Here is a 25,945-nt window from a genome sequence, read left to right as displayed (position 1 = left end):
TATCTAAATTTAACTCCATCTGCCACTCCTCAGCCAATTGGCCCATCTGATCAACATCCCATTGTAATCTGCAGTAATCTTCTTCGCTGTCCACTACACCTCCAATTTTGGTGCTATCTGCAAGTGTACTAACTATACCTCTTATACTTGCATCCAAATCATTTATATAAATGATGAAAAGTAGTGGACCTAGCACCAATCCTTGTAGTACTTCACTGGTCACAGATCTCTTGGTCCCAATGTTTCAGATATTGGCCAAATTATTTGATTGCGTCCTCTTAAGGAAGAAGGTTCATGGGCAATGTCACACATATTTCCAAGAGAAAGCTGTCAATAATTAATATCATCCATATTTTTATTTCACTTTACATATTCCATATAATTATACCTATGATGATTTATTCCCATTCAAAGTTGCACCATTTTCCTGCAATAATCTTGTATTCTGAATTGACCTTCCTGTTAGTTGCCATTCTATCTGATTCAGGAGCTCTGGAGAAAGCTTACAGTTTAAAAAAAACACATTTTTTTCCATTAGATCTTTAAAACAGATGTCAAACTTGGTGGTTCCCAACATTATCAAACTCTGTTTTTTTAAGTAAAACATACATCCAATTTTCTCGAAAGTAATTGGTTAATTATGCTTGACATTTCTTTCTTTTAAAATCAACCCAAAGTCAAAAAAAGGCAACACCAGTTTGAAGTTTTTGAGCTGATAGGTTTTGTTGATCAATTTTTCCCCAAAAATCGTTTCCATTTTTTAGGATAAATTAAAACCACCCGGACTGTTTCCATTGGCCTTGTTTTGTTTGTCTCCTTAACTTTCATGTAACTTTCCCATTGAAGCTTGGAATAGTATCTTGTATCACATTATTTTATTGATTCCCGTTTCAGAAATAGTTATGTACAGGTTTGATGGTTTTAAATGGTATTGTTATATTGGAGATATATATGATAGCAGTCAATTCAGGGTTCTCTCAGTCTCCAACACTTTGCCTCAAATGACAATAGATAGCTTGAATTGTCAAGGCCAAGTCTTTTGCAGCCTTTAATCTCTGCCAGACTCCTGGGTCCCTGGCTGGAGCATTGGGTTGCTCTTCAGACCTGATGAAGAACCCCAGAAATAAAATCCACTGTAGTTCTGATTAGAAACTCCTTTGGTTAATAATGTCCAAGTATATCTGTAAATTTAGAAATGCCAAAATTTAGTCATGTCCAAAAACACACATTTAGCAATATGGAGCCACCACACACTGCAGCACAGAGGAACTACGCCGAACAGAGGAAAATCACCTATACAGTGTATTCAAAAAGAATGAGTGAACAAAGTCCGCCAATTTCTCAGCATCAAACCCAAACAAGCAGACAAAACACATTCAGAAACCCTAGCCACTCTCCCCCACATCAAAGACATCTTGGAAATGACTGCCAGACGACTGCTCTATGTAGTTCCTCTGTGCTGCAATTGCAAAATGTTTATAAATTTTCCAAGGCCTCCTTCACAATTTAAACATACTTCTTGTATCTTCTTTGTGTAGCATTTTTTTCTCTTGAATGTTTTCCAAATGCTGATTGGTTGGATGTCTGCCACACTTCAGTCTGTTTGTATCTTTGGGAAAATTTCTAGGTTGGGGGTACAACACAAAAAGCTTGTTATCAAATAAAAAATTGAAAAGTCAAGTTCATACCATTGTTCAAGTATTTGAACTTTCTCTTCAAATCTGTTTTGAATCTTTGAGGTTCGCTAACATCTTGTTTTTGAATTGAATGTATTTTCTTTGCAACAGGGTCATGGAATCTCCCAAAGGGTCTTGGGAAAGTTCAAGGCCACCCAGCCACTTTTCTGAGACAGACATCACAACTGCCACACAGTTTGCAGATCCCTGCCTGGTCCTTTCTTTGTCCCTGCCAATCCCATTAACATTCAACTTGATGGCAGGGACCCCTGTATCGAACCCTATCAAGATATGTGGTGAGCCTCTTCTGGAATCTGTGCATTCTCCTGGTCATTAATTGCTGAAGGCTTCCATTGTCAACATTATGTACTACTGGTCTTCCAAAACCTTCGTGTCAGACAGAAGACATCACCTCTCCCTGAGAGGCTTTGAAAAGTTATAATGGATTGGTTGGTTAGCCAAGGGTATTAGCTTACCATTGCAGTGACCTGTCACACTCCCTTCCTGATCCTCATGACCTCTACTGATGCCTCTAATATCTCTGGATGCTGTTCAACTGGGTCAGGGTCCATATTTACAAGAGGGCGTGGAGTTTGGAGGCAGAGCTAGCTCTCCTTGTCAGACTATTCCCCATCCTGTTTACTTTGACAATCCTGGGTGCAGTGACCCCATTGATTGCAATGGAAGCAGCACATTTTGGATAGTCCTTCTTCCTGCAAGATCCTCAGGTGGTCCAAATTCTGGCGAGGCAAGGGGCTGTCAACAACAACTATATTCCCAAACTCCCATGTCACTCGGCTCTGTCAGGAGAAAGTAAGGACTGCAGATGCTGGAGATCAGAGTTGAAAAGTGTGGTGCTGGAAAAGCACAGCAGGTCAGGCAGCATCCGAGGAGCAGGAGAGTCGATGTTTCGAGCATGAGCTCTTCATCAGAAATTAGAGGGTGGCACAAGGGGGCTGAGAAATGGTTGATGGGGGGGAAGGCAGCTGAGAATGCATTAGGTGGGTGAATGTAGGGGTGAAGATGATAGGTTGGATAGGAGGGTGGAGCGGATAGGTAGGAAGGAAGGTGGACAGGGAGGACAGTTTAACAGGGTGGTGCCGAGTTGGAAGGTTGGATCTGGGATAAGGTGGGGGGAGGGGAAATGATTAAACTGGTGATATCCACATTGATCCCGTGTGGTTGGAGGGTCCCAAGGTGTCGGATGACTAGCGTTTAGCGGTGGAGGAGGCCCAGGACTTGCTTGTCCTTGGTGGAGTGGGAGGGTGAGTCAAACGGTTCAACCACAGGGCCGTGGGGTTTTTGAGTGTGTGTTGTCCCAGAGATGTTCTTTGCAACATTCCTCAAGTTGGTGTCCTGACTCCCCAATGTAGAGGAGACCACATCGAGAGCAACGGACACAGTCACACAGATGATGTGTGTGGAAGTGCAGGTCAATCTGTGTCAGATGTGGAAGGATCCTTTGTAGCATTGGACATGGGTGTGGGGGGAGGTGTGGGTGTAGGTTTTGCAATTCTTGCAATGGCAGGGGAAGGTGCTGGGAGGGGAGGGTGAGTTGTTGGGGGCGGGTGGACCTAACAAGGAAGTCGCGAAGGGAATGGTCTCTGTGGAATGCAGCTAGGGTTGAAGAGGGAAATATATCCCTGGTGGGGAGGGGGTCTGTGGCAGAAATGACAGAGGATGATGCGTTGCATTCAGAGGTTGGTGGGATTGAAGGTGAGAACCAGCGGGGTCTGTCCTTGTTATGATTGGAGGGGTGGGTTTCAAGGGCAGAGGTGTGAGAAGTGGAGGAGATGTGCTGGAGAGCATCATTTACCACATGGGAGAGGAAATTGTGGTCTTTGAAGAAGGAGGCCATCTGGGATGTTCTCTGGTGAAATTGGTCCTCCTGGGAGCAGATACGGTGGAGGCAGAGGAATTGGGAATAACGCATAGTGTTTCTACAGGAGGCAGGGTGGGTGGAGGTGTAGTCCAGGCAGCTGTGGGAGTCAGTGGGTTTGAAGTAGATATCCATGTTAAGTCAGTCGCCAGAAGTGGAGATGGAATGGTCCAGGAATGGGAGGGATGTGTTTGAAATGGTCCAGGTGAACTTGAGGTCAGGGTGGAGGGTGTGAGTGAAGTTGATGAACTGTTCAACCTCCTCATGGGAGCAGGAGGTGGTGCCAATACAGTCAACAATGTAGCGGAGGAGAAGGTGGGGAATGGTGTCGGTGTAACTGCGGAAGATGGTCCACGTACTTGACGACGAGGCATGCATAGCTGAGGCCCATGCAGCTGCCCATGGCTATCCCTCTGGTCTGGAGGAAGTGGGGGGATTCAAAGGAGAAATTGTTGAGGGTGAGGACCAGTTCAGCCAATCGAATGAGTGTGTTGGTGGGAGTGTATGGTTGGGTTGGCAGGACAGAAAGAAACAGAGGGCTTGGAGGCCTTTGTCATGGCAGATGGCTGTGTACAGGGACTTGATATGCATGGTGAAGATGAGGCATTGGGGGCCAGAGAAACGAAAGTCATGGAGGAGGTGGAGGGTGTGGGTAGTGTCCTGAATGTATGTGGGGAGATCCTGGACCAAGGGGGACAGGACGGTGTCAAGGTATGCAGAAGCTCTGTCAGCATAATCATTCCAGATCAGCATTTTCCTGTTGCATGCACTCAATATACTACAGACTGATGGCTGGAGTTCTTTCAGAAAGACTTTGTCAAAATTTGGAGAGTCACAATATTCACCTCCAACTGGGTCCTCTCACTCATCTGACCAAGTCTTTTGGTAAAAGCCAAGAAATCATACTGCAAATACATTGGGTCTTTCAGTGGGTGACTGTTTGACACTAACGTATACTTACTGGAAATCAATATTTGTTTTACCCAGTGCTCATTTTATGTCCTCCTCTCATTCTGTAAACAGGCTTTTTGCCATAATATCCGGGCTCTTTTTTCTTTTTAAGTCTGGGGAGCTGAAACCTAGGAGGATCAGTTTAAAAACATCGTTTTCCAACTCCAAATGTGAGATTCTAAACATTTTCCATTTTGGCACAAGGAAGGATATTCGAACTCACATCTATCGCAATACCCAGTTCTTCCCTCAAGACTCCAATCTCTGCTCGTAACAGGGCTCAGTGTGTGGTTGTCCACTTCTCTTTAACCTCACTGCTTGTCATCTCCTCACCTCGCTCTTGTTCAGTTTTCACTTGTGACCACACATACCAGCTTTATTTCACTGTACAAGGGAGAGAGGAAGGATTGCTTTCAACTGCACAGTCCCAACAAAGCTTGCAATCACGAGAGAATACCACCCTTGCACTTTCTTTCCCTGGATATATCAAGGTTAGTTATTTACCTTACTAACAGACAATGAAACTATCACTGCTTGCTGTGTGCTGAATTCTGTCTGAGGTCTTTATAAATGTGGCTTTACAATGGATGTGATCTCCTTCAGGGAAAGCAATGCATTTTTGTCAAATTCAGTCTCATAGAGCACCCCTTGCAGATTTTACTTCTTCCCTCAATCTTGCATTCTCTGCTTGCACGACACTGTCTTGTTCCAATATTTTCTCCATGTCTTTCTATAGTGGCCTCATTGCATGTTTCTATCTCCCATCTTAATTGAGTGTGTAAGCTGTCACTTTCCCTTGGTAATTCGTTCTGAGACTCCTTGTATATTTTAGTCAGCTACAAAGTACATGCATTGGGACCATAGAACAGTTTATTATAGACTTTCTTTAACTTAATCTTACTCTTCTGAACTTCCTTAGAGAGTCTGTCAAAAATAGACTCATAATTCCCATCACAGCCTTCTCCCACACCTAATACATTATTTGCTCCAGCTGCCCTGGTTTTCATAATCACATTTTCTATCAACTACTGTTGAGCAAATGTCAAAGCCATTGAACCTTTCTGGCTTCACTTAAGAAATATTCTACATTCATTTAACTACAAAGGGCGGCACGGTGGCACAGTGGTTAGCACTGCTGCCTCACAGCATCAGAGACCCGGGTTCATTTCCCACCTCAGGCGACTGACTGTGTGGAGTTTGCACGTTCTCCCCGTGTCTGCGTGGGTTTCCTCCGGGTGCTTCGGTTTCCTCCCACACTCCAAAGAAGTGCAGGTTAGGTGAACTGGTCATGCTAAATTGCCCGTAGTGTTAGGTAAAGGGGTAAATGTAGGGGTATGGGTGGGTTGCGCTTCGGCGGGTCGGTGTGGACTTGTTGGGCTGAAGGGCCTGTTTCCATACTGTAAGTAATCTAATCTAATCTAATCTAATCTAAAAGATGGTTGCTTCCTAACTCTCAAGTTTAAAACCAATGAAACGTGGACTGCTGTGATACCCCACTCCTGATTTTCAAGTGTCATAGAGTTTCAAGAATCATAGAATCCCTACAGTATGGAAACAGGCCCTTCAGCCCAACAAGCCCACACCAACCCTCCGAAGAGTAACCTACCCAGACCCATTCCCCGACCCTATATTTCCCCTGACTGTGCACCTAACCTACACATCCCTGAACACTATGGGCAATTTAGCATGGCCAATTCACCTCACCTGCACATCTTTGTGATTGTGGGAGGAAACAGGAGCACCCGGAGGACAGTTGCCCGAGGCTGGAATCGAACCCAGGTCCCTGGCATTGTGAGGTAGCAGTGCTAACTACTGAGTTACCATGCTACCCTCTTTGTGACTGTAGTTACTTAATGTGGGCTGTTGACAATTTGTAGCAACTTGCTGATAGTTTCTTGACTTTGTTAGAAGCAGCAGTTTAGATATGATACATTAATTAACAAAGCAAGGGAGGTATATAACTGTGACAGATGAGAATGTTTCACTGATCCTGAAGCCATACTATACAATGGAGGCGTAGAGGTCGTGGTTTTGAAGTCTTCGTCCCTGGTCGTGTGGTGAGTTTAACTTGAGGGTCAGGTGAGGGATGAAGTTGAGAAGGCAGGACCACAACCAGTGTGGGGCTGCATTGTTGGTGTCACTCTGCATCACAAACCAGCCACACAGCTGGTGCAGATGCAATGGGCTGAATGGCCTTCTTCTGTACTTTAAATTGACTATTTCACTCTGTTTCTCTGTAACCTTTCTGTTGATCTCTACAACAAGCAGCATGAAGTGCAATTAGTGATGTGAGAGGCACAAATATAAGTCAGGGACTTGTGCTCCTGAGGAAGCAGAGTATTGACAAATCTGAAACACTCTGTTGGCTAGAGATGGTTGCATTGCAAAAGAAAAGAGCAGTTTGGATTAGCAACTGCCTAATTGCACAATGTAGGAGCTGATCAATGTGAACCCACCACCCATTTGATGGAATTGGTGTGAAACATGGATAAGGGATAAATCATTTTAACATCAATAAAAGGGAGCATTTTCTGAGGGTACTTGGCTTAAAAAAATTGAGTGCCAGAATGATTTCTGCATTCATGGAATGTCCTCTAATGGTTTGTTTCTCAGGAACACTGATTAGGATGTAAGTACTGATAGAAAGAGAATCTTAAAAATTACATCTGCTCCCTAACCCTGATTTGCATCTTTTAATGAGAAATCTTCATTCCCTGAAACAGGCAGGCAGCTTGGTTCAATGATTGGCTGGAAATTTCAGCAGCAGGGGTTGAATTGTAATTAGACCCCTGCCATTTTCTATTTGCTATTGTACTGTTTACACATGAAAAGGGGAAAGACATCAACTTAAATGCATTTTGGGATAAAATGTTACCTTTTGATGGTAGTAGAATAAGGGAGTAGTGTGATGGTTGTTTTTTTTAAATCACAAACTGTTCTTTTCTGTTTAATGATCTGCCTTACTAAACCGCACAAGGCCAGTTGTACAGGTAAATCACAGGTGATACTCAAGCTATTGGGTCCATTTACAACACATGACTGCAGTAGATCAAGAAAATAGCTCACTACCAACTTCTCGAGGGCAACAGGAATGGGTAACACATGCTGGCCCATCTAGAAACGCTGACATCCCCTGAATGAATTAAAAAATGCCAAAAACTTGCACCATACTAGAAGTGGCAGATTGAAACAGTCACTTAACCAATCACCAGATCTGCTGTAAAATAAATTTATGCAATTATTTAATTAATACTCCACCTTATCATCCACTAGTGATATTGACAATGATAAATGGCAGATACTAGTGGAATCACTTCCACTCAATATTGGTTTTGGTAACTCTGAAGCTCCCTTGAATTATTGGTCCAGTTCAGTGCTGAAGTACAAGGTTTGTTCCGATGCTGTGTGCTTCCCAAACTATTCCAAGTGCAGATGACATTGACATAAATGTTCTGGACAGCTAATCTACTACTTTTGCTATTCTGACCTGAATAAGTATTGTTTTTTTTAAGAGGAACATTACTGGAGGGATTTATCGCACCCCTGAAATCAACCTCAGAGAAGGGCGTTGCCTTGAAGAAATGGGTGGAGGCCCCATTACCTTCCAACTTCCCCTATAAAGTGAGAAAGGTCAAAGACATAATCGCATCTGGAAACCAATCGAGATCCTGAAGCATCCTGTTCCCAAAGGAGGAACTTAACCAGCAGCTTTGGAGGGAGCTATGGAAATTACCAACCCTCCTCTTAATAATGAGCTTTCTTGTCTCCCTCCCACTCCACTCCACACAGGGGTTTTTCCCAGTCTGTAGCTGGTGACCTCACCCAATTACCCCAGCGCTTCAGTGAGAATCTCCAGCCTTCGGCATCCTGCAGTACCAGCATTTGCCACCACCTCTGGTGACACTGCTGGTATTGGAGATCTGATAACCTCTGATTAGCTGAACTTTATCTAAGGCAGGATGTCCGGCCTGCACCAGAATATGCACATTTCTCCTGCTGGAGCTAGAATCCCATTTCTCATGGGATTTAATTCTGACTGGACTCCCAGAGATGACCACTGTAGAATTGCCACTGTCTGTCCAGCCAATCAATTAGCCCACTGCCGCCACTATTAAATTGCACTTGAATTTTCAGTTCAAAACATTGCTGTTAAAATATGATATATTATAAGCTTAAGGATCCAGTGTCTCAGTTATTTAATTACAAATTAATTACAAGAATTAATTACAAAAGATGTGTTTGTTTTTTGATTTACAAAGTATTACAATAGCTGCCTATTGTACCTTTCTGACTATTGTTACACCTTAAACAGTCCAAGCAAATTAATATATGTACCACATGCTATCAAAAACTGCTACAAAATAAAATGAAAGCTCTTTTTAATGAGAGAAACCAAGCCATTCATTGTGTACACTGCCTTCCATGGAAAGTGTGGTAAAAACACTAATCAACACTTAAAATGTTAATTTTATTGGCATTTTTTCTGTCATTGCAGTATGTATTTACTGAGTCTTTTGTAAAGTGAGTGTAAAATCAACTGCAAGCCTCCCACTGATTACAGAGCATCCTGCCGTGTACTGAAACATTGGAACAGACAGTGACAGCTTGATGATATGTGCATTCCAATACACTTGGTACAAAATGTTTTTAGCTAATGGCAAACCTGGCTATTACTTATCAAGTAGTTTAAAATAAAACTTCTGCATTTCTGTCAGCTTGATTGCCTAATAATTTTAAATATGCCTGAATGTCACGTGGAAATAGTTTTCTTTCATTCCCACTTTCAGTGTTGAGTCTACGAAATAGATTGTTTCTCAGCCAAAGAACTAACATGTTGTTTCACAGATATGCCAAAGAAAACTTTTCTTGGAAATCGCAAACATGGAAAATAGAAATTTAGATTTCACATTAACTGTGGTACATTTCGATCAGAATTTCTGCAGGCCTCAGAGAAAAGAGGCTGACAGAGCAAAGAAATAGTGGCATTTCCTGTGATTGGAACCAGTTAGACTAATTAAGAGTCTTGTTAACCTGTGTCCAGTCTGCTCCAGTTTCCAGAACCAATGGAGGGCTGTTTGACTGCCTTCAGTTGAGCCCACAGTGGCAGCTTAATCCTCTAGGCAGGCCTTGAGGCCCTCCCTGCTTTCCTGAGTGTGGCTGCTGTTTGGATTGTAATGAGGTCAGTCAGATGGATCTCATAGCATATGAGTTTCCTGAGTGATGCTGTTAATCTGGTCCAGTCATGGAGCCCTGGCTGACAGATATAAACAGGAGTGTCAGAGGGTCTGTTCACTCTGAGAGCTGGCTCTGAGGGAGCTGGATCAGTGTCATGGACTCTCCACAAGTAAATAAAAGGTGACTTGGTGACGGGATACTGTCCTCTGTGGAGTTATTTCAGGTGTGGCCAAAGGCTGTACAGTAGAGGGCTTTCACCCCACTCCTTGCACTGGTGTTACCCCCCCCCTTCCAGAACAGTTCCAATGAAGGGTCACTGGACTAAAAATGTTAACTCTGTGTGTGTCTCTCTCCACAGATGCTGCCAGACCTGTTGAGTTACTCCAGCAATTTCAGTGTTTGTTTATCTGAGTGCTCTTCTAAATTTATAGAAGCTCCAGGAAAGTGCCCAGGTTCATCACAGATAAAGGTCATCAATCGCAGCTAGGAGGTAATACAATTGAATTTGACAGAGAAGTGTTTTGCTATCCTATTTGAACTGGACCCATTGTTTGTCTGGATTGCCTGACATTGGCAGATTTGCAGTCTATTCAATTCAGATCCAACATTACAGCACGATGAACTACATCCAAAGTTAATAAAATAAAACATCAAGCATCAAGTTGGGAGAAAAAGGAGGTTGCAATAAGATGTTAGTCATGGACACAAACAGTACACTGGGGTTGAAATTCCAACTGAAACCCAATTTTACTGAATCACACATCACATTCACAGTTTCCAGATAAAAAAAACTAACTTGTGATTAACACATCTTTGAATCCTTAATTAAAACTTTTCTTTATTCATTTTGCTGTGCAAAATTTGATGCTGTTTTCTATCATGAATAAAGTATACATAAGATTAACTGAGTGTCCTGTACATGGCAATAGTATAGAATCATAAAATGGTTCGAACACAGAAGGAGGCAACTCAGCTAGGCTCGATCTTTTCTTTCCCCATATTCGTTAATCTATATTCAGGAAAGGCCTAATATTGACCACATAGAACACTTCCTCCAATTGCAAAATGACTGTTCACTACAATCTTCTCTTTCCTGTCACTCAATCGTCGTGTTCATCATGTTATGGATGTGCAATTGGTGACTGCCACAGCAGTGGAGCGGCACTAATCAATGTCAGAATTAATGTCCTATGTAACTGCCCATGGCAAACTATTCCTCACATCCTTCTCATCCTGCCTACAGGCTTTGACTTGGTTGTCCTTGCCATTCTTGTCCTCAGCTTCGCCTACCTCATACGGTTGGCTGGGGTTGGACTCTCCAGACTCAATTTATATCCATCCAGTCACAGCAGGCAAAGGATATGGACTGGCTTCTCTTCTTACTTAGGCAATATTATCTCTATCATCACGTTAGATGTATCCTTCCCCCCCTTCTACCCTCCTCAATGACGTTATCTGAAATGTTGGAAATTGGGGTCCCCTTTAACCCCGTGCCCACTTAGTATTCCGTATTCAATATTTCATGTGAAGCATGAGACCTCAAATAATGGTGTTACAGCAATAACAAACCTTTCACAAGCATAAACAAAGGATTTATCAGGTGACACCTGACCATATTATTTGAGTGGTCTCAAAATTAATTTGTTCTTAGAAGGCATGGAAATTAACCTTCAACTGTAAGTGGGCAAGGGGACAACGGTCAACCAACATCATGACTAGTTGTCCCTTTGTCATTGGCCAAAAGGGCTCAGACATTTGTTGGCGCCACGTAAATTATCAGCTCCGAATGATAAGAGCTATCAACAAGTGTTCAGGGTCAGAGGGTCGTCCTCACCAGGCAGACCTCATTGGGTAGTCTTCATTGTGTAGTCCCCCTTGAGCAGTCTTTACTATGCATCATCATTGGACAGTCCTTGTTAAGCAGTCCTCATTGGATACTCCTTGTTGGGCAGTCCTCATTGGGCCGTCCTCATTGGGCACTCCTTGTTGGGTGATCCTCATTGAGCAGTCTTCATTCGGCAATCCTCATTGGGCAGTCCTCATTGGGCACTCCTTGTTGGGCGGTCCTCATTGGGCTGTCCTCATTGGGCACTCCTTGTTGGGTGGTCCTCATTAGGCAGTCCTCATTGGGCGGTCCTCATTGGGCGGTCCTCATTGGGCAGTCCTTGTTGAACAGTCCTCATTGGGCAGCTCTCATTGGGCACTCCTTGTTAAACAGTCCTCAGAGAGCTGTTTTCTCCAGAGGGAAGATGGGCTGGAAGGAGAGGAGGAAGACTCAGGGAAGTGTTCGCTAACACCTCAGCTAGAGAGCTGGAGGCTGCCTTCTTAGCTTCAATGAGACTGACACATTGCATGTCAATAACTTGTTTGTCCTTTGGTATCAGTGAATCATCTACAATTCATAGTTGCACATGTTGCTTTGTCTAATTAACTAATGTATCATATCTGGACTGCTGCTTCTGAACAAGCTAAGAAACTATCAGAAAATTGCTATAAATCATCAACTACTTATATTAGGTTCCAGTGATGATGGACTACCCCAAATTCAGCAAAAAAAAGTCAGATTCCACACATTGTTGGCAACAGCCAGATCTACCTCAACATCACGTCTCACAGCTATTGCATTGCCTCTGATTTGCAATGCTACTGTTTGACAGCCAATACTGGATGAGTTTATATTTCTTTCAGCCATGCCTTAGAAGGACAGAATCCAGTGCTCTCTTCCTGTGACACAAACTCCATTCTCTAGCCACTGATTCCATTCTTTTAAGATAAGATCAAAATAGAAAACTCTGGGAAACTCAGCATGTCCGTGATCACCTGTGGAGAGTGAAGTTAATGTTACGGGTTGATAAGCTTTCATTAGAACTGGGAAAAGTTGGGCACTTTAGGGAAGGTGTGAAGGATTCAGAGAGGGTCCAGAACAGAATAGTGCAGAGAATCTGTTGTTGTTCAGCTGAGAGAGGAAGAGATGAAGAGAAGATTTGACATTGGTACTGAAAATCCTAAGGAATCCAAACAGAGTAGACACGGAGAAACTGTCCTTATTGGAGGAGGGTCAGAGAGGTGGAAAACCAGAAAGACACAATGAACCAAATGACCTATGTAACAGTAGTAACAGTACTATGATGATATAAATCCATGTAATACGTCATTAACAAATATAAAGGGAGAGGCTGGGAAAACCAGCAAAAAGGATAGTCTGCTATAGAGTGCAAGATTGTAGAGATTAAACAAACACAAAATTAATGGATCAAGATTAAAGGGAGTGGATTGGAGTAAATAAAGAGCCTAAATTTTACACAGAGGAGCTGTGATTACAGAACCATGAATAGCTGATGTGTGAAAGCATTTTGCATCAGTGTTTACTGTGGAAAAGGATATGGAAGATATAGAGTGTAGGGAAATAGATGGTGACATCTTGCAAAATGTCCATATTGCATAGGAGGAAGTGCTGGATGTCTTGAAACGCATAAAGGTGGATAAATCCCCAGGACCTGATCAGGTGTACCCTAGAACTCTGTGGGAAGCTAGAGAAGTGATTGCTGGGCCCCTTGCTGAGATATTTGTATCATCGATAGTCACAGGTGAGGTGCCGGAAGATTGGAGGTTGGCTAACGTGGTACCACTCTTTAAGAAAGGTGGTAAGGACAAGCCAGGGAACTATAGACCAGTGAGCCTAACGTCAGTGGTGGGCAAGTTGTTGGAGGGAATCCTGAGGGACAGGATGTACATGTATTTGGAAAGGCAAGGTCTGATTAGGGATAGTCAACATGGCTTTGTGCATGGGAAATCATGTCTCACAAACTTTATTGAGTTTTTTGAAGAAGTAACAAAGAGGATTCAAGAGGACAGAGTAGTAGATGTGATCTATATGGACTTCAGTAAGGCATTCGACAAGGTTCCCCATGGAAGACTGATTAGCAAGGTTAGATCTCACAGCATACAGGGAGAACTAGCCATTTGGATACAGACAGAGGGCGGTGGTGGAGGGTTGTTTTTCAGACTGGAGGCCTGTGACAAGTGGAGTGCCACAAGGATCGGTGCTGGGCCCTCTACCTTTTGTCATTTACATAAATGGTTTGGATGCGAGCATAAGAGGTACAGTTAGTAAGTTTGGAGATGACACCAAAATTGGAGGTGTAGTGGATAGTGAAGAAGGTTACCTCAGATTACAACAGGATCTTGACCAGATGGGCCAATGGGCTAAGAAGTGTTAGATGGAGTTTAATTCAGATAAATGTGAGGTGCTGCATTTTGGGAAAGCAAATCTTAGCAGGACTTATACACTTAATGGTAAGGTCCTAGGGAGTGTTGCTGAACAAAGAGACCTTGGAGTGCAGGTTCATAGCTCCTTGAAAGTGGAGTCGCAGGTAGATAGGATAGGATAATGAGGAAGGCGTTTGGTATGCTTTCTTTTATTGGTCAGAGTATTGAATACAGGAGTTGGGAGGTCATTTTGCAGCTATGCAGGACATTGGTTAGGCCACTGTTGGAATATTGCGTGCAATTCTGGTCTCCTCCCTATCGGAAAGATATTGTGAAACTTGAAAGATTTCAGAAAAGATTTACAAGGATGTTGCCAGGGTTGGAGGATTTGAGCCACAGGGAGAGACTGAACAGGCTGGGGCTGTTTTCCCCGGAGCGTCGGAGGCTGAGGGGTGACCTTATAGAGGTTTACAAAATTATGAGGGACATGGATAGGATAAATAGGCAAAGTCTCTCCCCTGGAGTCAGGGAGTCCAGAACTAAAGGGCATAGGTTTAGGGTGAGAGGGGAATGATTTAAAAGGGACCTAAAGGGCATCTTTTTCACACAGAGGGTGGTGCATGTACGGAATGAGCTGCCAGAGGTGGAGGCTGGTACAATTGCAATATTTAAAATGCATTTGGATGGGTATATGAATAGGAAGGGTTTGGAGCGATATGGGCTGGGTGCTGGCAGGTGGGACTAGATTGGGTTGGGATATCTGGTCGGCATGGACGGGTTGGACCGAAGGGTCTGTTTCCGTGCTGTACATCTATAGGACGCTATGACTCTTAAAAAAAAGCAAAGGAGACATGAAAAGGAAAGTGAAAATCTGCTCAGGAAAGGAGTGTAAGTGGGAGCCGAGTTTAGGATTTGAAATTATTGAAATTGGTACTGAATCCAGAAGTCTATAAAATATCTCTTAGAAAGTTGAAGTGCTGTTCCTTGAATTTACATTGAGGACTACTGCAGGAAGCTGAGGACAAAGGGATCAGAGTGAGAACAAAGTAGAGAATGAACCTGACAGGTGAGCTGAGGCTCTGGGTCATGCACACAGGTTGAACAGAGGTTCTGCAAAGTATTTGACCTTTCCAAAATACTGCTACACTCCCTACTCCATTCTTCATTAGCTCCTGTCCATCAACCTTGCAAATATTTGTTTCCAACCTCCATTGTGATCTTGGGCCACAGATTCCTCCTTGCATTCCAAACTTCTTTCCTCTGATATTTGCCCTGCCCTCCAATATTGATACCTTTCAGAAACCTGATCTCCTCTCTCCCCAACCCCATTTCTGCTACTCCCTGTGTTTCTCCCTGCAACCTTCACTTCCTACAATCGGAAATGTGTGACTGAAGAAAAATTCTAAACTCTGATCTCCAAATGCCCAGGAGCAAACCTGTATTAATTATCATAAATTACTTGAACTAGAAGCAGAAGTTGAATTAACTCATTATAATTACTGAGCAGGTCAGCAAGAGGCTTTAAGTCTGATCTAAGGAACTAACTCAGATTACCTTATCGTATTTCCTCCTAAAGTTACCTTCCCTGGCAGCATCTGTGGAGAGAAATCAGCATTAACATTTCAGGTCGAGTGGTCATTCCTCAAAACTGATGGTATCTAGAAAAATATTGGTTTATATCATATCATATGAACTGCCATTTTCCTAGCTACCATCAACCTGAAGAAGAGTCACTCGACCCGAAACATTAACCTTGATTTCTCTCCACAGTTGCTGACAGACCTGCTGAGCTTTTCCAGCACAGTTTGGTTTTGTTTCTGATTTACAGCATCCGCAGTTCTTTCAGTTTTTATTTAAGTTATGCTGTTCCTTTTGTTGTGTGAAGAGTGCGTACGCATTTGAAATAGTTCACTTTTAAGAGCTTTGTTATAGTCTTAACATTTTTTTAAAGCAAGCACCTTGAATGACAACTTGCTGATGAGGAATGAAGAAAAACTACAAAATACATAGTTACACTTTCAGGAGATGGTGCCTGTAATTTCCTTCATCTTAATCCCTGTCTGGTTCTGATTGCAAAGGCAATGTTAAATTAGATTTAGTGCTGATCCTGAAATACATGCTGAGCACAAGCAAACTAATTAATGTCTACATATACTGAAAAACAATCGAGTAACACTTTAAGTAATTTAAAGATTTCATGAATTTTCCTGTATGAATATTGTTAACTTAAGACTTTGAAAATGAGACCAGTTTAACATGAAGGTTTTGAAAGTCATTGTTAGTTTAGAAAAAATCCCAATCAAATCTATAACATTTTTAGGCTAAACATTTATTAAGCTATTAAGGTTACTTTATTTGGGAGAGGTCATTGTGTACAATCCACCCATGCTAAGTCCCCTTGAGGTGGACATCCTACATATTTCCTGCTGTCTTCTCTTTTAACTGATGATTGCACTTCACCAAACAAGACCTGCACTGATCCTACTCACACTTACTCCAAGTGGGATCTGCACAAATGGATCAAGGGGGAGAAAGAGGGCTCTTGGGTTATGTTTCCTCAGGGGGCCATTAGATTCCAGAAAGGATTATCACTTTTAAGAAATAAAAGCAAGCAGTCAGCATGTTTAATACGCTGAATCTTGCCTGAGCAAGTGCCAGAGATCTCACACAGGTAGGCAAGGACAGCAAATCTTCCTTCAAAAGACATCTCTTTTTTTGTAAAAGGTGTATCAATCAGCCAGAGTGGCTGCTTGATGTTAATAATCTGGTTGGTTGGAACACTTCTTGTGTCCATGTCACATGCTTGGTTTAGTGTCCTGCCCTGGCATGGGTCATTATGCAGGCTGTAGTGAAGACATTTGAAAGCTGGCTGGGCTCCATTATGAGGCTCTTCAGCTTCTAGAGCAATGATGTCAATGACACTTGAGAGGTGAATTTCTAACTCTTCATTTATTGTTTTCACCGTAAGTGATGGCATTCCCAACAGAAAAAAACTAAACAACCCAGAGATAACATAACAATAATACAGATGCAATAAATACAGCAAACAGAAATATACCGTGTCCTTAAGAAGGGATTCCACTGCCATTAAAAACAAAACCAAGGAGACTGTAATACACTTCTGGAAATTAGTTGCTTTGGACAATTAGCAGTAGTGAGTGCACTCATGTAGAAATGATGTACAGTATTATACACAGAATCTCAACTTGCCTCAGGCAATAAACACAATAATCAGAAGTTAATTGGAATTACTCAAATCTATAAGCTCAAGGATCAAAAATGGGCAACTTATGTATGCAAATCTATTCCACTTAATGTGAGTGAAGATCATGCTGTGCAATAATGGAAGAAAAGTTAACAGAATTGAGGTAACACATAAACTCAAAAGGCAGCTAACTACTAGGGAAATTTTACATGGTATGCCAAAGTGTGTGAGATAAAGACCAGCAGGGGAATTAGTGCATTAGCATGTGTGTCTCAGTCTGTAGTGACTGTCAAGATGCTTTGAAAAGTCTGGATGCAGTGCAGCAGAGGGCACAGCACTAAGCTCAGAGCCCATCCTTTCCATTGTGGAGGGGATGGCCATTCTATTGCAGCACTGACAGACACAGTCTTGATGCAGTGTTTGGCGGCTACTGGCTTAGCTTCCACTAACACATGTGGAAGCCACACAACATGTCAGAGCTGCAGAGCAAGCTCACAGTGGGGAGGTGGGATCTATGCTTGCTGCCAGACAAAGCCAGCTGGGTGACATGCAGACAAAAACAGCTACCGTCGTGGCTGGAACCTTGGACTTCAAAGGGACCATACAATCTTAAACAGCAATCTATGCATCAACAGATATAATGTGAATGCTTCAGGAGTGACCTAATTGTTAGGAGCACAAACCTCTTTACAATGGCAGCACCCATGCTTGCACCATTAACCAACCTGTCAGTGTCCTTGTTGCTGTCCCTTAGCCAGCCAGCCTGGACTGTTACTGTCCATCCTAAGGCATTACTGTCCAAAGCCAAGTCCTTTATAATCAGAGTTGCCCAAGGGGACCATCTCTCTGCCAGCAAACATCACCACCAGCCTCTGACACTCCAGGGAAAAAGAGCCCCAACCTATTCAACCTCTCTCTATAACTCAAATCCTCCAGTCCTGGCAACATCCTTTCTGTATCATCTCAAATTTAACAATATCCTCCCTATAGAAGGTGACCAGAATTACACACAAAATTCTAAAAGTGAACTCACCAACATCCGGTCCAGTTGCAACATGACATCCCAGCTCCTATACTCAAGTTTCTGACCAAATGAAGGCAAGCATACCAAATACCTTCTGTCTACCTGCAACACCATTTTCAAGGAATTATGAACCTGCATCCCTAGGTCTCTTTGTTTAGCAAACAGTCCCCAGGCCCTACCATTAACTGTGTACCGCCGGCCCTGGTTTGTCTTACCGAAACGTAACACCTCACATTTATCTAAATTAAACTCCATCTGTCAATCCTCAGCCAATTGGCCCATCCAATCAAGGTCACATTGCGCTCTGAGATAATCTTCTTCACTGTCCACAACAACACCTATATTGGCATCATCTGCAAACTCACTAACCATACCTCCTATTTTTACATCCAAATCATTTATATGAATAATTACATAAGTCCTTGATTCTTAGTCTTCAGTTGTTCCATTTGGTGCCATATACTATCTCAGCAGAATGCCTTTCCTTCCCTGAATTGAGGGGATTTTGGAAAAATAAAATTAATGCAACTCATTACCCACTTTTTAAAAAATGTTGGGATGAAACTCATGAGAACCCAAGAACTTCTCAGTCCCCAATCTCACCCTGGTGACTGTAATTATTTTGAGTTTCTCTCTTCTTTCCAATTCCTGATTCACAGCTATTGCTGGGATGGTTCTCGGTAGGGAAGACTGACTCAAAATACCTGTTCAATTCATCTGCTATATTCTTATTTTTCATTATTAGTTCCCCAAAGCCACTTTCTATAGAATAAAAGCTCACTTCATTCATTCTTTTCTTCGTGACATATTTATACAAACTCTTTCTCTAAGTTTTTCATTTCCAGCCATCTTTCCCTCATAATCTATTATTTCTTCCGTTTTAATATTTTAATCATTCGTCACTGTTTTTTACATTCTGTTAAATTTTCTAATCTGCTACACATCTTTATTCAGCTGTATACTGAAGATTTAATGACCTCACCAGGGTATGTGTGTCATGAGGTAACTACTTAGTGTTTCCCATCATATGATGAGATAGTTCAAAATACATTACATAGAAACGGTATAATGATCTTGATGATAATATGCTGACTTGTTTAACTGAATTGACATATGTATTTGCATGGATTTAATGCACAGATAACCAGCACATTCACAGTAAGTGTAATTACTTTTGAGCACAAAGGGAAGTCATTTCTCATGTTGTAGAAGGTCACAATGTAGCAGTGTGTCATTGAATATATGTCTCTGCAGACAAATTGGCATGTAACAAAAGACAACTCATGTCAGATAAGGCTTGAAGGTAATTTATGAGGTCTTCACATTAGAGGAAATTATAATAGAGTTCCAGCAATTACATTTGAGGAGGCGGCAGGAGATGCTTAAACACATCCTCAATGAGATCCTTTGGCTCACTTTATTTCCTCCTATCCCAACTAATTTTCAGGACTTTCCTGTTCTGATGAAAGTGAATGTGAAGTCCCTTAAATACACTTGCATCCAGTTTGCCCTAATATTTGTCCCTCTTTAAGTTTTCACAAAATCACGGATCATGTCCACACCACAACCAAAAACAAGAAGTTTGTCTTCGCATGTGGCAAGGATGTTATATCTACTCAATAAGCTACAGCTTGCATTGAACACTGAGGGTGATCATGTGGTGTGAGTGGAAAGTAGTGGGCTGTATAGGAGAGGCAGTGATGGATCGTATATAAAGTGTGCAGCATCCTTGGAATATGAGGCACTTGTACCATCCATCCAATTGCCATTCAGTTGAGTGCGGGGTTTTCTCATGAATGTTCAGAATATTGCAATGCAAACCATGAGATGTTTTGTATGGCGGTTTTTAACCAGACAAATCTCTCTATTCCCTGTCTGTTCATGTGTCTAGCTAACTGTCTTTAAAATTTGCAATTGCATCTGCCTCTACCACCTCCCCTGGCAGTACATTCCAAGCACATGCCACCCCCTTCCATATCTCCTTTAAACTTTTCACTGTCACCTTAAATTATGCCCCTAGTATTTAACATTTCCACCCTCGGGAAAAGGCTTTGATCATCCATTTTATCATTTTATACAATTCTATCAGGTTGCTCCTCAACCTCTAGAGAAAATAATCCAAGTTTGTCTAACCCCTCCTTATAGCTGTTACACTGCAATCCAGGCAATATCCTGGTAAACTTCTTTTGTACCTTCTCCAAAGCCTCCAAACTCTAAATGTGACCCAACTAAAGTTTTGTACAACTGCAATATAACTTGCCAACGTTTATACTCAATGCCCTGAAGCAGGCAAGCCTCATGCCTTCTTTATCACCTTATCCAGATGTGTTGCCATTTTCAGAGGGTTAGGACTTGCACCCCAAGTGTATCAATGCTCCTAAGGGTTCTGCCATTTACTGTGTTCTTTCCTCTTGGATTTGCATCTTCTCACAGTTGTCCAGATTAAACTCCATCTGCAATTTCTCTGACAACTTCTCAACTGAAACATACGTCCTGCTGTATCTATCTTGCCAGTTCACCCTGCATCCCATGTCACTTAATCTTCTGGTCAAGCTTACCATGTCAAATATTTTAGTAAAATCCGTATAGACAACATCCACTGACCTATCGTCATCAATCACCTTTACCATTTCCTCAAAAACACTCAATCAAATTTATGAGGTAAGACCTCCCCACAATAATGCCAATAAGGACCTTACCCACCTTCTCTGGATCCATGCATAAATTCCCTCCTTTGTGCCTGAGTGAACCCATCCTTTCCCTAGTTACCCTATTGCTCCTAACATACATATAAAATACCTTGGGATTCTCCTTTATTCTACCTGCCAAGGACATTTCGTGGCTGCTTTTAGTCCTCCTGACACTTTCCTGTTTCCTTTATGTTCCTCAAGGGCCTTTTCTAATTTCAGTTTCCGAAACCTTGTATATACAGTGGCGCCTCGACATACGAACGACCCCGTTCACGTACAAATCGGTTTACAAACAGGATTGTACGTAAAATTTTGCTTCAATGTACGTACGAAATTCAAGGTACGAATGAAGGTACAAAAGCAAAAGCCTGTGTGCGACCACGTGGTTTCATTGTTCTGCTTTGCTACGCGCTTGTTGAACGCAAAAGCCCTCGGGCCCCACATGATCCCATTCAGTTCGTCTTTGGCGCGTGCGCTGTGAACAGCGTTCGTTGCTACGTCCAAGCATTCTTACGCTATCTGAACAATGGGAAAAATTGATTCAGTTCACGAACTTTTCGGTTCGCGAACCGGGTCCCGGAACGGATTCAGTTCGTAAGTCGAGGCGCTACTGTACTTCTTTTTAATTACATTTAATATCTCTTGTCATCCAGGGTTCCTGAATCTTGCTATCCTTATATTTCATCCTCATAGGAACATACTGGTCCTAAACTCTGATCAACTGGCCTTTAAAAGACTTCCACATGTCAGAAGTGGATACCCTAAAACAGCACACTCGCAATCTAATTTCTCCAATTCCTATTTAATTCTGTTGTAATTAACCTTTGCCCATATTAGCACTTTCACCCAAGGGCCAGATGTATCCTTTTCCATAACTATCTTAAAATGTGCAGAATTATGATCACTGTTCTCAAATTGCACCCCAATTGAAATTTCGATCACCTGACCAGGCTCATTTCCCAGTAAGGGTCTAGTATGATGTCTACCTTTGTTGGACTATCTACATATTATTTCAAGAAGCCCTTCCCCATCTAAGACCCTGGCCCCATGGGAGTCCCACTCAATACTGGAGAAGCTAAAATCACTGACTAAACAATCTTGTTGGTTTTATAGATCTTCCTGTGATCTGCCTACACATCTGTTCCCCTGTCTCCCATTGGATAATGGGGTGCCTAAGGTATAACCCCATCATAATGATTGCATCTTTCTTAGTCCTGAGTTCTATCCATGTGTCCTCGCTGATGACCCTTCCAAGATGTCCTCTCTTAGTGCAGTTGTAGCATTCTCCTTAATCAGTAATGTAACTCACTTACCCCTTTTACATCTCACCTGAAATATCTAAACCCTGAAAAGTTGAGCTCCCAGTCCTACCCTTCTCTCGACCAAGTTTCTGTAATGGCTGCAACATTGTAGTTCCATGTACTAATTCAGGTTCTAAGCTCATCTACCTTACCTGTTATACTCCTTGCATTAAATGACTCAGTGGTTAGCACTGCTGCCTCACAGCACCAGGAAGCTGGTTCATTTCCACCCTCGGGTGACTGTCTGTTTGGGTTTCTCCGGGTGCTCCAGTTTCATCCCAAAGGTTTGCAGTGTAGGTGGATTGGCCATGGGAATGCAGAGTTGCGGGATAGGGTGGGGGGTTGGTTGTGGTCATCTGAGTATGATACTCTTCAGAGGATCGGTGTGAAAATGATAGGCTGAATGGCCTGCTTCCATGCTATAGGGAATCTATGATTCTATAAAATACACTTCAGACTGCCAGTTCCACTATGTTCATTAACCTGGTGCTGCCTGTTTTTCCTATTAAACTTAATTAACTTCATCTCTACCTCCTCCTCAATCACTCCACATGGGGACCCACTGCTCTAGTTCCCACCCACATGCACCCCACATCCACAGACATAGGCATCTGACATGTGTCAGCTTTTAAGAACCCTCCTGGCATATGTTCAATTTATTTACAGGCCGCGTCCACACTTCAATGCTGTACTGGCAGCTTATTTTTTGATGCTGCAGCAAGGATATGTTTTTCGTGTGCTCAGGGCCATGAACCCAGCTCATAGACCTAACCAGGCTGCATCTCCAGAATGTTAGTGTGCTGCCTTTGTGCTCACTCACTCTGAGCCCACATGGATGCTCACAGCATCTCTGCCTTGCATTACATTCCTACCTAGTTTTGAGTCAGCGCTGTTCAACACTGGCTTCATGCTAGGAAGCTTGTCACAGTTGTCAGCAGTCCTCAGTCAAGTCAACGATATAACTTTTGCTCAGAGGTTCCCGACAAAGTAAGTCAAGAGCAGCCTCCAATACCACCTCAGGGGCAGCCAGACAGAGGATGCTGTTCTCATAATTGGTGAAGAGCTGTAGGTCAGGCTGCCCATCAGCTATTTTGACTCTTTCTGTCCTATTGTGGACAGTTGCCCTTCTGGAATGAGAGAGAAACAGATTTTAAGGGAGATTTTCCAATAGAAGTGGGTGGCAGAGGTGTCTCTTATGTTAGTACGTAGGAAGCACAAGGGCATGCAGGATTACTTTGGTGCAAGGGTTTGGAGTGAATGAGAATGTGTAAAGGAAAATGTTGTAGGCAATAGCGAGGACGGTAGATAATAGGCCTTGGTGGAAGGTGGTTACAGTAGCAGAGATGGTGAGCGTAATAATCTGAGACCAGAAACTCTGAAAGAACTCAGGAAGAAATTTATCAGCAAATTTTTTTCAACTGATGCTTTTCAAACCTGAACAAAAATCTCAAAAATCTGCTCTGCTAATGCAGTGAATCATTGCACGTTAATGTACAATTGTACATTAATAGGTTAATCTCTTTTTCAGGTTTGTGGCTGAATTATATGAGACATCCTCAATGTGCCCCCAGGGGTAGAGGGTCATACTGACCCCAGCCCCAACAACGATTAGTAAATCAGCAGGAGGACAGGGCCAAAACACAGCTCTCCTCCCCTCTGTCAGCTATTGAACCTGTAAAAATGTTCATTTCAAACTTACTGAAAGGAACAGATGTGATATTTGAAGGTGTGAACCTACTTTAGAACCTAACAGTTTCAGAACAGCTCATACTGGCGAACAGTCGCAACAGATTTCATTCACAATTTTGTCAGCACAGCCCCTTGACTCTTAATCGTACTGAAACAAAAGCAATGTTGGCACCTGAAAGTCAACAGTTATATAAGTAGAATATTCAATATTCAGGACTGGAAATCCCTTTTTTAATTAAAAAGGGAGAATGTTTTTCTTCCTTAATAATTAATAATCCGTGAATAAAGCTGAGTACCCAAGATTTCAACGGCCCAGTTTCTGAGAACACGAATTGCTGGTGGGTCACTCACTATCGAGGAAAACAGTAATCCTGTTTTTGATAAGAGAGGAATTAATAACATTTGTCCTATCAATGCTTCAAAGGATTTATTGATAGGCTTGTGTCATTTTTTGCTGCTTATTAATTGCAGTTGCATTCTTCATTTTGTGAATATTCGTAAGGAGAGACGCAAGGGCATGAGTTTGCTGATGATGTTTGATTTGGTCCAAAGGCTGCAGGAAAAGCAATCAAAGTTTGATTAAAAGTGCTTCTGCCTTACATTTTCATGTCCAACACAAACTTAATGACTTGGATTGTGCCACTTGCTTGAGTGCTTCTTATCTATTATTTCCCTCAGCACAAATAGAGATCAAGCATAGTTACACATTAGATGGAGAGTAAAATGTATGGGTATGAGTTATTGTCAAGCTACACACTGAGTAATGTATCATTTAAACCACATTCGTCCCATAACATTTTTTGCAGTATTGTAGACAAAGAGTTAATCATTGCTTACTCAAACTACTTTTGACTGTCATAAACGTATTTCACACCTTAATTAAAGATTAGGAGGTTTCCAGAATAACATGATACCCTTCATCAAATGGATAACAATTTTATAAATAGAAAGTTTTCATTTTACCACCGCTTGTAAATAAGGCTGGTCCACCAAAAATTTGAATCAAGTTATTTGTATAAAATGGGATTCATGCAATGTGTCCAAATTCTGTTTGACATTTCCAGTCCTTCCACAACCTACCCCCATAACCACTTTGAGTTTAGTTATTCGTTAGTGTGGAATTCAGTGCCAGTTCTTATGATCATGACATTTGTGTATGGCGGACCTAGCCAGCCCACCCAGACGCATTATGACATGGGCTAAAAGGCCGATATAGAGCAGATTTACCCTTGCTTAGACAAATTGAAATGAGCTTCAGGCTGTGGAAGTGCTAATGAAGTTTTCCAACCTCTTTTTCTAATCAGGGTTCTCCCTGATCACCGCATTGGTCCATGTCCAAACCCAGCAAGACCAAGACGATGTCAAGGCTTGGACTGCCAAGTGCCACCTAACATTCACACCACACAAGGGAGGCAATGCCCTTATCTTTCCACCCTGCAAGCACCCTGCCTCTATTCCTGATGAAGGGCTTTTGCCCGAAACGTCGATTTTCCTGCTCCTTGGATGCTGCCTGAACTGCTGTGCTTTTCCAGCACCACTCTAATCCAGAAACTAGTTTTCAGCATCTGCAGTCACTGTTTTTACCTACGGGCAGACAATGGCCAACTCAAGAAAAGCCAATCTAGCTATCACCCTTTGACAAATGCTGTAAGATCTGGATCACATTCAGACTTGGGTTGAAAAGTGGCAAGTAATATTCATGCCACACAAGTGCCAGGAGTTGACCATTTCCAACAAGAGAGAATGCAACCATTGTCCTTTGACATTTAATGGCATTTCTGTTGCTGAAGCCCCCACTTCAGCCTGGGGGCTACCTTTGAACAGAAACTGAACTAGGCTAGCCATCTAAATATTGTGACTTCAAGAGAAAATTGGAGGCTAGGAATCCTGTGAGGAATAAATCACCTCCTGATTCCAGAAAGCTTGTCCACCATCTCTAAGCCACTAGGTGGAGTATATTGGAATACTCCCCACTTCTCTGGATAAATGCAGATCCTACAACACTCAAAAAGCTTGAAACTAGGACCAAGCAGCTCACCTGATCAGCACCACATCCATGAACATTCAGTCTCTCCGTCTCTGATGCTCAGTTGTAGCATCTACAAGATGTACAATCGATATTCATCGAAGCTCCTTCGGCAGCACC

The 25,945-nt window shown here is 42.4% G+C and overlaps 1 long non-coding RNA gene across 1 annotated transcript; it reads right to left on the bottom strand.

Moving 5' to 3' along the window:
* Nucleotides 1–990: 990 nt before the first annotated feature.
* On the bottom strand, nucleotides 991–25,945 carry LOC140480223 (uncharacterized). The gene is made up of 3 exons (XR_011961217.1): nucleotides 25,838–25,945; nucleotides 1,517–1,623; nucleotides 991–1,181 (listed from the first exon to the last, which is right to left on the bottom strand). It is a non-coding gene; the product is annotated as an uncharacterized lncRNA (long non-coding RNA).

This window comes from Chiloscyllium punctatum, chromosome 8, assembly GCF_047496795.1.
Source record: "Chiloscyllium punctatum isolate Juve2018m chromosome 8, sChiPun1.3, whole genome shotgun sequence".
In the NCBI taxonomy this organism is placed as follows: domain Eukaryota; kingdom Metazoa; phylum Chordata; class Chondrichthyes; order Orectolobiformes; family Hemiscylliidae; genus Chiloscyllium; species Chiloscyllium punctatum.
This window is presented reverse-complemented; position numbering and strand designations above follow the sequence as displayed.